Consider the following 12,694-nt stretch of genomic DNA (forward strand, 5'->3'; position numbering starts at 1 on the left):
GTAAAATGAGCCATATGAGTGAACAAGTCTATGGTTACCATGATGGTCGTGTATCCTCGGGAAGGTGGTAATTCCACAATGAAGTCTGTAGCAATAAATTCCCATGGTCTTGTTGGCAGCGATGGTTGCATTAGAAGACCCGCCGGTCTCTTGTTATCATGTTTGTTTTGACCGCAGATAGCACAAGCCTTGATGTACTGTTGTACGTCGGTCTTCATTCCAGGCCACCAAAACTGTCTTTTTATAAAACAGAGGGTGTTAGTTATATCACGATGACCAGAGTGAAGGGTATCATGGCAGGGGTTTATTATCCTTTCTTGTAATTTCTGCGTAGGAATGACCAGTGCATTGTCCTTGAATAAATATCCTTCCTTAACTCTTAGATTCCATGGATTCTTCCTTGAAATATCCTTCCAGAGGTCAGAGGACTGGGTTTGCACTCGGATTTCTTCCAGGAGGTTGACTGCTTGAGCTACAAAGATAGTGTGGGGAAACATCTTAGGATAGGCCTTGTCTTCAGTGGCTACGTAGTCAGGACATCGAGATAAGGCGTCAGCAATCATGTTTTGTGATCTGGGAACATGAGTGATTTAGGATTTGGTACTGGGCAAAGAAGTAGGCCCAACGCGCCTGACAACTGTTCCTGCACTCTAACGACTGTAGAATTTGGAGATTCCGATGGTCTGTGCGGACCTGAACTGGATATCTAGCACCCAGAAGTAGGTGTCGCCATTCAGTGAAGTCTTGGCGGATGGCCAACAGTTCCTTCTCGAGGACGGAATAGTGTGTCTCGCTGGGAGTCAGGGTTCGTGAAAGGTAAGCAATGGGGTGTTCCAGTTTATCCTCAAGTTCCTGTTTCAAGACCGCTCCTATGGCGTAGTTAGAGGAATCTGTTTCCACTAGGAATGGGCGATTTATGTCGGGTTGGGCCAGGATGGGGGCTTGCGTGAACTCTGTCTTCAATCGTTGGAATGCTTTATCTTGCGGTGTAGACCAGATAAAGGGGGTGTCTTTTCTTCAAGAGAGCAACGATCGGCTGAATGATCTCGGAAAAGGTAGAAATAAACTTCCGGTAAAAGTTGGCGAGCCCCAGGAAGGCTTGAACTTGTTTCACAGATGTGGGAGCGGGCCAAGCTAGTATGGCCTTCACCTTTGAAGGGTCCATACCAATTCCTTCTGGGCTAAGGATGAATCCTAGGTAGTGAACAGAAGTAACGTGAAACAAGCATTTTTCGGGTTTGGCTAAAAGTTTGTGTTCATGAAGTCGTTGTAGTACTGCCTTTACATGTTCTTCATGCTTTAGAGGATCCTTGGAAAAAATCAATATGTCATCCAGATAGACAATGACGAAGAGGAACAACATATCAGAAAACACCCTATCCATAAAACGCTGAAAGACTGTGGGAGCATTAGCTAGTCCAAAGGGCATGACTAGATATTCATAGTGACCAAAGGGTGTTCTAAAGGCTGTTTTCCATTTGTCTCCTTCCCGAACACGGATTAAGTGGTAGGCACCCCGAAGATCCAACTTCGTGAATATTACGGTGCCTCTCACAGCTTCCAGGATATCCGAGATCAGGGGCAGTGGGTACCGATCTTTGAGGGTGCATTGATTTAAGCCTCGATAGTCGAGGCAAGGTCTGAGTTCCTTGGTATCCTTCTTGGGAACGAAGAACAACGAAGCACCCGCTGGAGATTTCGAGGGTCTTATGGTGCCGTTTTCAAGATTGGTGTCTAGGTATTCCCGAAGGGCCTTTTCCTCAGGTTCGGAAAGAATGAACATTCTGCCGAAGGGAATTACTGCTGAGGGATCTGTATCTATGGCACAGTCTTCGGGCCTGTGAGGGGGTAAGGCTTAGACTATGGCAGTAGAAAATACATCAGCATATCCCTGATAGGCCTCGGGAACTTGTATGATATTGGAAACCATGAGTGGTGTTTTTTGGTCTCTTGGTGGTTCTTTAGGAGGTGTCGAGGAGGGATCCAGGAATAGACAGTGGGACATACAGAACTCTGAGCCCAGGAATAATGATCCTGCTGTCCAATTGATATACGGATTGTGCTTTTGTAACCAGGGCATACCCAAAACCATGGGGTAATGGGCTGACTTAATGATGTCGAATGTAATCCGCTCTTGATGATGGTTTATGGAAAGTTGGATCTCTTTAGTCTGCAGGCTTATGGGTCCTGAAGAGTGGGGTCTTCCGTCAATTGCTTCCACCGGCTGCATGGTGTTTCGTGTCTCGAAACGATGACTAACAACCCAGTCTTGATCATTGAAAATTCCCATAGCTCCGCAGTCCACCAAGGCCAGAATGGGATAGGTCTTGATCTTGGAGGGCGACAGGAAGGCCTGTAGTATCACCAAATTGTTTTGTCCAGGAGAGTTCAAGGATGGAATTGATGTGGAGCAAACATCTCTCTCCCGACACCTCGCTCCATCTAGGATTGGGAGCTGGCGTTTCCCGAACGCCGTGGAGGGGCTAGAGGGCATTCTCTAACAAGGTGTTTATCCGAGGCACAATACATGCACAGGCCTGTGTGGATCCTTCTCATCCTTTCTTGTGGGGAAATAGGCCCACGGAAGGCTCCTATTTGCATGGGTTCCGGATCTATGTCAGGGGTTGGGGCAGGATCGGTTTTTACAGAATCTCAAGGGAATTCTTTTGAAAGGGTATCTTGGCCTTTCTTCTTTCAGCCTTTCTTTCCTGGATTCGGAAGACTATTTGCATGGCTAGATCCATAAGAGCCTGGAATGAGCTAGGACGAGCCACCCTCGCTAATTTGTCCTTAATATCCTCGTTTAGACCCCTGCGAAATAGAGTGAAACTTGCTTCTGAGGACCAATCCGCTTCCTTGGCCAGTTGTTTGAATCTAGTAACGCACGTTAGCATATCCTGAGATCCCTGTCGGAAATCAAGTAACCATTCCTGAGCACTAAAAACCTGTTCTGGGCGGTCGAACATAGTCTTGAGTGCCTGAATGAATTCATCATAATCATCCAGGAGGGCATCTCCTGAGTTGACTAAGGAAGTGGCCCAGGTCAATGCGTCCCTGTGAGGTGCGAGATTATGAAGCCCACCTTCGCCCTGGAAGTTGAAAAATAATAGGGCTTAAAAGTAAAATGCACCAAGCAGGAATCCAGGAATCCACGTAAGGATTTTGCGGAGCCATCATATTTGTCTACCACTCCACCCAGTAACACACTGTCCTTGTTAGCGGGGTCGCGAGACAAAACACGCTGTTTTAACGCAGCATTCTCAGTTTTTAAGTTCTGTACTTCAGTTGTAAGTTCTTGCATGCCACGAATAAGGTCCTGGACTGCTTTCTCCATAGCAGTATCAGTGTCAGTTGTTTGGCGTCTCAAACTGTCGTAAATCTCCCCCGTCTCACCTGGGATCGCTTCTTGTTCTGTTCCGCGAGAGGATTCCTCTTGTGGACGGATTGGGTCTTGTATAGGCTCGCTCGAGTCTCGTCCGGCTGCAGAGCGCGTTCAGAGTTCCGGGAAGGTCACAGTTCCAGGATGTCCAGGAAAAAGGTAGCGGTCGCTAGGGATGATGATTCCGGGAGCAGAATTAGAGGGAAGGGGTGAAAGGAAGGAAGAAGGAACCAGGAAACTAGGAATAGTGGATTCGCTGAACAGCACACACACGTCAAGTCACTACCTAATGATAGCGTTGAGACGCGCAGAGCCGCGGGGGCGTGGCCAATTTATAGAACGTGCCATGTGCGACGTGAAGGCTGGTGCGAGGCAAGTCACTTGGCACGGCCATGTTGGGAGTAACAAGGAATACAAACCCCGTCGCGATAAGGACCAGGAAGTCCAGGAGGGGCAAGTTCTATGGGTCATGACACTCAGTGCAGCTACTGACATTACTAGCTGAGAAAGGATGCAAAGTTGACAAGCAGGAAATGCAATATTGTCAGGAAGAAGTACTTTATTTGGGCCAAATAATCTCCAAAGAAGGGAGGGGGGTGACACCTGAAAGAGCAGAGGCAATCAGTAATACAACTCGTCCAAGCACAGTGAAGGAGTTGCAACAGTTCTTGGGATTATGCAATTATTTTAGAGTATTGGTATTTGACTATAGCTCATACATCTGACCACTGTTATAAGGGTTAAAGACAGCACAGAAAAACAAGCATCCCATACAATGGACAAGAGAAATGAACAGCAAATTTGATGAACTAAAAAAGGCCATAAGTACAGAATCTGTGTTAGGAATCCCAGATTACAAATCAGAATTCTTTATTTTCTCCCATTGCAATGAAGTAGTGATGATGGCTGTCCTCACACAGAAGACTTCAATGGCACATAAACCTTTGGCATATTGCAGCAGATTGTTAGAACCAGTAATGAAAGGGCACTACCCATGTAAATAAGCCTTGCCTGGAGCAGCTGCAGCAGCATTCACAGTACAGAAATCGTCCACTGTGACGATGGGCTGCTCATTAACATACGTGGAACATGCACCTTTTGCAAAATTTGAGAAGCCTCAAAGTGCATTGACTACACAGAGGGCCTCAAGATATGAGGTCATTCTAGCAAATCCATCTGCTAAGATTGTTAGATGCCATGTGGTAAATCCAGCAAAATACATAGCAGATCCAGTGCAGGAAGATGATTATGTCCATGACTGCACAACATACACAGATTATTATGATGAGATACCTCGCGTCAAGGAGGTGGCCTTAGAAACAGTGGTAGAAGTGTTTGTTGATGGCAGTTCAACAATAGACTCAAATTCAGGAACAAGAATGATGGGAGCTGCAGTAGTAAGAGCAAAAGAAAATGGAGAGTTTGAAAGCATAAGACAACTTGCAGATTTTTCAGCACAAGCAGCAGAATTAGTGGCAATGATTATGGTACTAGAGAGACATGAAGATGAGGAAGTTATGGTGTACTCTGATTCCGCCTATGTGATGTCCACAGTGCATTCTGAACTGTAACGGTGGACAAGTAGGGGTTTCCTGCATGCTGACGGTACAACCCATGCAGAAAGCTGCACTGTTAGAAAAACTGATTTCTGCATTATCCAAACTATCAGAAGTCTATGTGGTAAAATGCTTAGCACATATCAGAGGCTCAGATTTAATTTTCTGTGGAAATACAGCAGAAGATACTGAGGCAAAATGAGCGACATATTTGCCAGACATAGTGGAGGTACCAGAGTCCATGCAATCAAATAAAAACATTATGGCAGTAACTGAAAGTTACAATGTACTTCCAATAGCAAAGTTAATAGAGATACAAGGGTGGCCATTATCAGAAGAGCAGAAGTTCTGGGAAAAAAGAGAATGTTCATTGTGCCCCACAGATCTTCTGTGGCAACAGGGAAACACAGGAAAGCCAGTAATGCCACTAGAATTACTCACAGTAGCATTGCAACAGTTACTCTACAAAGAGTGCATTGCAGTGCAGATTTCCAGTGAGTGGTTCGTGCCCAACCTGCACGAACACGTGAGAGAATTCATCATCAATTGTGCAACTTGTCAGAAATATACAGCAGGCCATATGCTTAGGACCCTGAGAGGAACAATGCCCCGCCCAACTGGCCCATTCAGACACCTGTATGTGGATTACATTAATATGGCCCAAACGTGCAGTGCATACAAATATGTAATGTGGTGATGTGTCCCTTCTCCAGATGTATAGAAGCAGGACCATGCACCCACTCAGATGCCATGTCAGCATCAAAATTCCTTGCATGCAACGTGCTCCCCTGATGGGGAGTGTGTGAGGTGCTGAGATCTGATAATGGACCTCATTTTGCAAATGAGCTCTTTGCAAAAATAACATCCCTGTTATGCATTAGGCAAAAACTCTGTTCACCCTACCACCCACAAGTGAATAGCAATGTGGAGCACCTCAATGGCCTCCTGAAAGCCGGATAGCATGATTGCATGACACACTGCATAAGGACTAGATGTATTGCCTTGCTCTGGCTCTCTTTGAGTTGGTGACAGTTCACAAGATGCATGTTCCCATTACCCCGCCCACCTGCATGCAGACAGATGTCTAATACACTGCGACTGTGTTAGGAAATAAGTTACATGATTATTTGATGTCTATGACTAAATACCTCTCGCTTTCATTTCTTGACAGGAAAGGCATGGAGGTATTGCTAAAGGCACAGAAAAAGACGAAATAGAATTGAATCCCACTGCAGTTATCAACTTTTTTCCGTGGGTCAACACAGCCATCATAAGACGATACAAGAGTGCTGCCTCCCTGCCCAACTACCTGGATCCCGAGAGAGAAGAGAACGAAAACAGACCCAGGACAAGAGCTCAAGTACATGCTGAGAAAGAAAATAAAAGGAATAAGGAAATTGAGAATAAAGGAGATACAAATCATGTTGCACCACTTAAGGAACACTGATGCTGAAATATCACTGGAACAGTAAGAAAGGAGTTGATGCTGAGGACATTTTGAATACATCACCAGCACAGTATTAAGGACTATTTTTCACAAGAACATACATCTATAACAGACTATTTTTCTACTCTTTTATCTTTACATTTTTATAGGGACAATTTTTTATACTATTTTTCACAAGAACATACATCTATAACAGACTATTCTTTCTACTTTTCTATCATTACATTTTTATTGGGACTATTTATTATACTATTTTTCACAAGAGCATACATCTATAACAGACTATTTTTTCTGCTCTTTTATCTTTACATTTTTATAGGGACTATTTTGTATACTATTTTTCACAAGAACATACATCTATAACAGACTATTCTTTCTACTTTTCTATCATGACATTTTTATCTGGACTATTTTTTATACTATTTTTCACAAGAGCATACATCTATAACAGACTATTTGTCCTACTTTTCTATCTTTACATTTTTATTGGGACTATTTTTTTATCTTCCACATTTTTATATTTTAATGTTTTTTATCAGCACTATTTTTATATTTTTCAATGAACCACATAATAGTGGAAGTGGTTTGAAAATCATCAATCAAGTCTTTTATTATTGTCATTACATGTGGTTATAAGGTATATAGATCTCGTCTCACTCACCATTGAAAAACAATAGCCTACTATTGTCCGGTACTAAGTAAGCTGTACAAATGTTTTCATATCCTTATGTTCATGATATCTTCATAATACCCCGATCAATACGCCGCAGGACACATCTACAAACAATTGACATCATCACTATTGCAGCCCTTCTGTTTTACTTTCTCTTTTGTTGTTTTCATTTCTTATTTTATCTCACACTTCATTTGATTGATTTTGATAAGATAAATGTGTTCCTATGGCATAATGTTAGTGAAGAAGTTAAAAAACAAGTAGATTTCCAGTTAGAACAGGAAATAGTATTCCGCCTAGTTGTGGAGACAGTAAGGGCTAGGAGAAGTATTGCAGATGTGAATATTATATGAGAATGTATTCTGATAATTCCATAAATATTGACCGAAACTCATGGCATAGGTCAGTGGAGAAGGTGGAAAAAGGGTGATCAAGGGAAAGCTGCTTTGTTTGCTCACTTATCCCCTATGCCATGACACCCTCTCGAGTATTTATACCTCAAGAAGTTCCTGAGTCCAGAGGACACTGCTTGGTACATATCGCAGTATGCATGACCAGACGACAATTTCAGGGACAATCGGAAGAAAAGATCCCTAGGCTTAAAACACACAAAAATATCAAACTTTTTCCAAGGAGGCCAATGCTGCATTTGATGAAATACCAGAGAGTCATAAGTTGTTTGGTAAAACAACAATGTTCTTCACATCCTTTCTAATGCCTGGCCTGCAAGCAGCAGCAAGTGCACATTGGAACCAGATAACTAGGTGGGAACTGTTACAAACTATTAATGCCACAATAAAAGGCTTCAATGCCATCTAGGAGGAGTTGAGAGCGGTCAGATTGATGACCCTACAGAAAAGGTATATTCTGGATCTCCTCACAGCCAAGAGGGAGGAGTGTGTGCACAGTGTCATGATCACTGCTTCCAAGGAGCCAGGATCAGCCCAACGTCCTTGGAAGCAGGCCCCTAACCCTGATCCTAGGCACCAGCCGGTCCCCACAGGGACCTTTTGGACCTTGTCCTGGCGCCGGTGGCACCAGGCTCATCAGAAGCCTCGGTCCCGGCACTGGAAGCGCCGGGCTCATCATTGGTGTGAAGATGCTTGGGTGGACTTACCTGCGGCAGACCATGCTGCGCTGCTGACTTGCCAGACTCTTAAAAGTCCTCGGTGAACTCGGACTACTTTTCTTACCTGGGTGGGGCAGCACCACTCCACTGGAACTCTTCTGGAAGCAGGAACTCTTTTCTTAGGCGGGGCCGTGGAAGGAGACGCCTCATCACTCCAAGGCTATTTAAACCACACCCGATTGATGAAACGTGCTTCGCGTTATTCTGCATCTGCAGCAGAACGCTCACCGAGTCTGCTCCAGCTTTTCTTCTTTAGATCCTGAACCTGCAATAATTATACTCACCATTCCGGTACCCGAGCAACATCAGCACCTGCAAAAGATCAGAAACAACAGGTTAGCAGAACGAACTTTCACACACAGTGTTTGCTTACCTGATCCATCGGCAGCGACCGTGTCTCACGCTGCACCTTCGCCTGCAAAGACAAACAGCACTATTTTACTTAGCGGCACGCCGTGCATTCCGGATTCTTCACGCTACATCTGCACAAAGATAAACAGCATTATTCTACTTACCGGCACGCTGTGCATTCCGGATTCTTCACGCTGCATCTTCACCTGCATAGACAACAGCACTCACCGGCACGTGGCAGATTCCGGATTTCTTCTTTCTGCATCGTCGCCTGCAAAGACAAAGAAAGACAGTAAGAGCGCTTGCCATACTTACTCAATTCCAGGCGCTTCACTGCCACGCCTAAAAGACTATAAAGACTAAAGGTGTCCAGAAACTTACCGGTCGTGCAGACAACGATGGTACTCATCCTCTGAAGTCAAGAGGCTAACGTTTCACCAGTGAAGGAACTGGCAACGGCACCCTGCACTAGACGCAGATGGAGAGCCCAGCATTCACCTATCTAAGGTGAGCAAGTTGACCTGGGAGGGGGGTTCAACAGACAAGCTGGGAGGAGAGAGATAGGGACATTCAACAACCCAGACCTTTAATCCCCATATTATTTCACCTGCAGAAACCTCACCCTTCGAGTTCGACACACAGTGCGGAGAGGTTCGACCCCAGAAGCCAACCGAATCCTGCACATCACGTTTCGTGTTACGGACACCTTCCTGCCAAGACCCGCGCCTCCGTGGGAATCAGGTGAGCGTTACAGAACGCGAAGCCCACCACTAAACTCCTACCCAGGCGCAATGGAAACTTCAGATACCGATCAACTAGCCCAGTTGCTTGGGGAATTAAGAGCAGAAGTACATGCAGCTTGCCAGGAAACGAGCTCTCTAAGAAGAGAACTGATAATTTCTAAGGAGCGAACAGAGGACCTTGCTAGGCAGTTGTTACAAACTTAGGCAGGACAGACACCTTTGCCCGTTCCAGGAGGGAGTTATCCTTCTGCATCAGCTTCAAATCCAGTGCAAATCAATCTGCCCGGTAATGTGCCCTTGGCTCCGCCCGAACGCTTTGCTGGTGATCCAAAGAAATTCGCAGTGTTCATCAACCAGTGCCGCCTGCATTTTTTATGTCGACCAGCCGCATTCCCAACGGACCAGGCCAAGGTAGCTTTCGTGCTTTCTTATCTCAGTGGCAGTGCTGCAGATTGGTCGATCCCTTTAGTCACCCAGGATGATCCGGTTTTACACGATTTTCAAGCCTTCCAGTCCAGCATGGAGAAACTGTTCGCAAGACATGCACAAGGGCAGGCCTTGGACAATGAACTTCTCTCATTACGACAGGGTAACCAAGACCTCTTGGCTTATATAGCCTCTTTCAATAGACTCATTGTGGAAACACAATGGCCCGAGGACAAGAGAATAACGCTTTTCTACAGAGGCCTGCGTGGAGAGCTCAAGGATGTGCTAGCGCAGGTTGTGAATCCTCCACAAGAATGTTCAGACTATATTGACTTAGTTGTCCAACTAGACCATAGACTACAGAACAGGAAGGCAGATCGTTCCAGATTTGATACCCGAGTGTTTTCCAAACCACAGACCTAGAATAAGGGAGCTGACACTGTGGAACCCATGCAAATAGGGGGCTTGAGAGGACCTTTAACCCAGAAAGAGCGGGAAAGAAGAAGGCAGCTGCAATTATGCCTCTATTGCGGTAATTCTGGACACTTTCTTCGGGACTGTCCCGTGAAACCAGCTAAGAAGACTGTAGGAGCCGCTGATACCTGTACCACAAGTTCTGAGCAGGGAAACGACCTCGCCCGACAAGAGTAGAGGTCCTCTTGCCGAGCGTTAAGATCTGTCCCGTGACCTCGCATTTCGTGATACCCATGGTCCTCATTAGTCCTGAACGTCCGGATCGTTTGCATGCAATTGAAGCTTACATTGACAGCGGAGCAATCGGTAACTATGTGGACCGTGAAATGGTATCAAGGATGAATCTACCCCTTGTCCCTAAGGCAGTAAAAGATGTCATCACTACTGTGGATGGCACGGATATAGCCTCCGGACCAGTAACGCATGCCACCCAAGAAGTGACGCTGTTGAGTCATAATGGACACCGGGAGAGAATAGTGTTCGATGTAATCAAGGCCCCTCAGTTCCAGATCATTCTGGGAATCCCTTGGTTAGAGAAGCACAACCCTCAGATTGATTGGCGAGCAAAGACGGTTCAGTTTCCAGAGTGTTCTACCACTTGTTATCCTCGACCTGATGTTTCACTGGCGACGATCTCTTCTGTGGAGATTCTCAAATTGCCTCCCGAATACCAGGAGTTCCAAGACGTCTTCCAGAAGGATCAAGCTAACACCCTACCTCCTCATAGGTCCTACGACTGTCAAATAGATCTGATACCTGGAACAACTCCTCCTTGCAGCAGGATCTATGCCCTCACCGAGCCAGAGAACCTTCACCTCAGACAGTACCTGGACCAATACCTAGCTAACGGGTTAATCCGTCCTTCAAAATCTCCAGCTTCATCGGCTTTGTTCTTCGTTCCGAAAAAGGAAGGAGACCTTACGACTTGCATAGATTACCGCGCCCTGAATCAGATCACTGTTAAAAACAGATACCCGTTACCTTTGATCCCTGAACTCCTGTACCAAGACAAAGATGCCTGTATATACACAAAGCTGGATCTCAGAGGAGCCTATCACTTGGTACGGATCAAAGAGGGCGATGAATGGAAAACGGCCTTCCGCACCAAGTACGGGCTATTCGAATATCAAGTGATGCCCTTTGGACTGTGTAATGCTCCTGCTGCTTTCCAATATTTTATGAACGATGTCCTCAGAGAACTCATTGACGTATGTGTAGTTGTCTACATTGACGACATCCTCGTCTATTCATCATCTGAAGAAGAACATCAGAGACATGTTAAAAAGGTTCTCGAGAGATTGCGTCAACATAGTCTTTTTGCTAAGCTTGAGAAATGCGTCTTCAACGCAACGGAAGTCGAGTTCCTGGGATTCATACTGTCACCTAACGGAGTCCATATGGATTCAAAGAAAGTTGATGCAATTATCAAGTGGCCATCACCAACCTCTGTAAAAGGAGTTCAAAGCATGTTAGGATTCGCTAACTTTTACCGCAGATTCATTCCTGAATTTTCCCGGATAGTCCAGCCCATCACCGCTCTGTTGAAAAAGAACAAACGTTTTGAGTGGTCTTCTGAAGCGGAACAAGCTTTTCAAGATCTAAAAGCCAAATTCATTTCTGCACCTGTTTTAAAACACCCTCGCCCAGAACTACCTTACATCATGGAAACGGATGCTTCTAGTCTTGCGATGGGAGCAGTGTTATCACAAAGAGATTCGGTCACTAACCAACTACATCCGGTTGCTTTTTGGTCCCGCAAGTTTTCGCATCCTGAGATCAACTATTCAATTACAGACAAGGAACTTTTGGCCATCAGATCGGCCTTTAAAGCCTGGCGGCATTATCTTCTAGGAGCCAGACACACAGTCACCGTAATGACTGACCACCGCAATTTACAATACCTAAAGACAGCCAAAGCTCAGTCTTCCAGACAACTTCGTTGGGCTCTGTTTCTAGCAGAATTTGACTTTCTAATTACTTATCGACCAGGCAGTAAGAACGGAAAAGCGGATGCCCTCTCCCGGATGGGAGTAGATGAACATTTGATCAATCCAGATGCAATACCCATAATCCCAGAACAAAGGATTTTGGGTTTGGTCAGCACTCAATCTTTTGAAGACATCAAGACCATGGTGAAATCGCTCCTAACTCCGACCGATTTGCAGGACTGGCAATTAAAGGGAAAAGATTTCTCAGTAGATCAAGACCTACCATATTTCCGAGGACGATTGCACTTGCCCTGTGAGAAACTACAAAAACAAGTAATCTCCGGTTATCATGATTCTCTAATGGAGGGGCACCCTGGCATTACCAAAACCATGGAAAAGATCAAAAGACATTTCTGGTGGCCATCGTGGAAAAGGGATATTAGAGACTTTGTAATCTCCTGCGGTGTGTGTGCCCAGAATAAAAGTCAAAAGCAAAGACCAGCCGGCCTATTACAGCCACTTGACATCCCTCCCTGTCCATGGCATACCCTGTCCATGGATTTTATCACGGACTTACCTCCATGCTTG

This window comes from Ambystoma mexicanum, chromosome 1q, assembly GCF_040938575.1.
Source record: "Ambystoma mexicanum isolate Mex_15411 chromosome 1q, UKY_AmexF1_1, whole genome shotgun sequence".
In the NCBI taxonomy this organism is placed as follows: Eukaryota; Metazoa; Chordata; class Amphibia; order Caudata; family Ambystomatidae; genus Ambystoma; species Ambystoma mexicanum.